Here is a 1998-nt window from a genome sequence, read left to right on the forward strand (position 1 = left end):
TTTCCCTATACATCTATCTTAGGCATGCTTTTTTCAATAAAAGAAGCCAAACCTAGTCGCTTGGACCCTTGGCCAACTTGCCACATCATACTATTATACTTGTGTACATATGGATAAATAGGTCTTACATTCTTGATTACAAGGGGTAATATAGCAGATTATATATTTTTTCCATGTATAGGTTTGTTTTGTTTTTTTTAATAACAGGTTATATTGCCACAAAAAAAGAGGTAATATCTAGTCTAGGAAGAAAAAGATTGAGATTTCACTTTGGTAGCTATATGTATCATATGGAATACCTCGAATACTTTTACATACTTTAGCCTTTATATTTTAAAATTTGTACCAGTTTCAATGACATATCATAAGGATTAAATACTCTCTCTGATCTAGAATATAGACAAAAAAAGTTGTTTACGGTGATCTAAAATATAAACATGTTAATGAGCGTCAAATTACCATCCAATTAATTTAGATTTTATTTTTCAATGAAACTTTTATTCTCATGAGGGGTAATTTGGAAAATATAATTATTTTTTGAGTACTTTGAGAAATTAAATGAGACAAACTACTTTTCATTTTTTGAGCAACTAATTATTTTTTTTAATGAGCGGGGAGTTAGTTTTTTGCTTATACTATATGAGGACGGAGTGAGTAATTGATACTATTTATTTTAATGACTAAAACTGACCTGTAAAATATTAATATATTTAATTTTAATTAAGGATTTATATTAATTTTATATGCCCCATCGTAGGATCTACATCAGTGCTATCGTAATTCTTTAGCATAACAAAATACACTATATGCCTATAAAAAGTTACCTTACATATTCGCATACAATGCAGGTTACTCCATATACAAATTCAGGTCTTAAATGGGGTTAGTATGGTAAATAATCATTTCTTTGTGATTAAGAAAGAGCTTATTAAACATTAGTTGCTTTTAATTGGAATGAGCAGACAGGGAAAAAATGGGCCAGCCAGAAGCAGGAGATTGCAACAGTGCTAGCAGCTCATATAAAGAATAAATGTGGGAATAGAACAGTCCCCAAAAGAAACAAACTATTGCTTTATGCTCTTTACTAACTTCTAAGATCTCCCCTTGTTGGCTTTAGAATTCCAAACTCTCTTCCCAAGGTAACAAAAATAAAACAGTGCTTGTTTTCTTTGGCTGAATGTGTTTTCTTTATGCTTTTATCTACTTTTAGATGGGTTGCCAAGCCATATATGTCCCTTCAAAATTTCATACTCTCTCTCTTCCTTATTTTACTTTCTTTTTAACTCAAAATATCACATGCAGTTTGGAACTGTCCAAAGCATAAATTCCCCACTTTATCACAACTGGGTGACATATTTTTCTTAAGATGAAGGGTGACTGGTCATAGTCCAAGTGAAACAAACAACCAACGCATGAACAATTTATGTTCTCTCTCCTATGTTTTTTGATTTTTATACTTTTTTATCATCCAATTAAAGTGACAGTTTATGTGACTCGTTGCTTTCCATTTTTATTTTTTCTTCCTAACGTTTGAAACTTCCTTTTGAGTGTCACCTTGTTGCAAACCATATGCCCTTAAAGAATATGCTTCTTTATTTTCCCTCTGATTAGTTGTTAATTTACCATTGTATCGTAACATGTGACATTCTAATGTGGAATGCATTGTTACTAGATTGTTTGTTACATAACCTTGCTTTGATTGGCACAAGCACATATGACAATGGGGCGGGGCGGGTATGTACGAGTAGTGTTATCGCTTGTCCCTTATTCGTACAAATATTTGTTATGCAAGGTTTTGGTAAATTTGTCGAATACATTGGTATCCATAGATATATCTTTTAAAATATGATTTTTTTTTATATAAAAAAAATTACTCATGCTGTTGCAAAATATAATTAAACAAAAATTAGTTAATAAAAGTTAATACAAATAGTTCAAATTTTGGATCAATTACATAAATTATTTTAGACTCAATCTTGTTTATATTTTTGGAGGAAA

At 30.5% G+C, this 1998-nt stretch overlaps 1 long non-coding RNA gene across 2 annotated transcripts in view; it reads left to right on the forward strand.

The window, feature by feature from the left end:
• The window catches only part of LOC101496485 (uncharacterized), a 5303-nt gene extending 3699 nt beyond the window's left edge, over window positions 1–1604 (forward strand). For both annotated transcript variants that reach the window (XR_012162030.1, XR_189420.4), the window contains 3 exons: window positions 849–882; window positions 963–1139; window positions 1303–1604. This is a non-coding gene — a long non-coding RNA (uncharacterized lncRNA). The remainder of the gene's footprint in view (window positions 1–848; window positions 883–962; window positions 1140–1302) is intronic.
• The last annotated feature ends 394 nt before the right edge of the window (window positions 1605–1998 follow it).

Source organism: Cicer arietinum, chromosome 2 (assembly GCF_000331145.2).
Source record: "Cicer arietinum cultivar CDC Frontier isolate Library 1 chromosome 2, Cicar.CDCFrontier_v2.0, whole genome shotgun sequence".
Classification (NCBI taxonomy): Eukaryota; Viridiplantae; Streptophyta; class Magnoliopsida; order Fabales; family Fabaceae; genus Cicer; species Cicer arietinum.